General features: G+C 63.8%; 1 protein-coding gene across 2 annotated transcripts in view; it reads left to right on the forward strand.

Moving 5' to 3' along the window:
- The window catches only part of CERCAM (cerebral endothelial cell adhesion molecule), a 13,559-nt gene that overhangs the window by 6,124 nt on the left and 6,817 nt on the right, over nt 1–618 (forward strand). The window contains exon 5 of one of the 2 annotated variants that reach the window (XM_014944763.1): nt 131–267. The gene's annotated coding sequence lies outside the window, so the exon portion shown is untranslated. Of the gene's footprint in view, nt 1–98; nt 268–618 lie in introns of those variants that run through there. The other variant, XM_014944926.1, reaches the window with a different exon arrangement.

Consider the following 618-nt stretch of genomic DNA (forward strand, 5'->3'; position numbering starts at 1 on the left):
TTGTGTGGGTGTCTATTTTTGTCAGTCAGGTTGACGGTTGGACAAGATGATCTTTAAGGTCCCTTCCAACCTAGAAGATTCTGTGATTCTGTGTTTCCCCCCCCCCACCACCCTCTGTTGCTTCTTTCAGGTGCTGCTGGATCGTTCACCCCCGTGACCCCCTCACTGCACCCTGCCGGAGCCCACCCGGAGCTCCCCGGAGCTGGGGGGGGATGTGGGCAGCCAGCGAGAGCAGGCAGACAGCTCACATGCCTTGTCCCACTGCGGGTGGATGCAGATTTGCCCACGCAGGGCCATGACCCCTCGCCAGGGCTCTGGTGGCACCGCAGCGAGGGGTGGCCAGCCCCGCTGGTGGGGTGCATGGAGTTGTTGCTCCCCAGGATGCAGCCCCCTCCCAGCCCACGCTGGCTCCGGGAGCTGTATTTACAGATGGTGGGGGGGGGGTTAACAAGTGGTTTTGGCCAAACATCCATCCCCAAGGGCCCCGGCAGCTCGGACACGTTGCAGACACGCCTGGGGAGCTGGCGGGGGGATAGCCTGGGTGGGACACAGTCAGTGGGGTGGGCCTGTGACAGGGGAAAGCTGGGAGCCCTCCAGGCCACAGCCCACCCTGGCCAC

This window comes from Calidris pugnax, unplaced genomic scaffold (assembly GCF_001431845.1).
Source record: "Calidris pugnax isolate Ruff unplaced genomic scaffold, ASM143184v1 scaffold22, whole genome shotgun sequence".
Classification (NCBI taxonomy): Eukaryota; Metazoa; Chordata; class Aves; order Charadriiformes; family Scolopacidae; genus Calidris; species Calidris pugnax.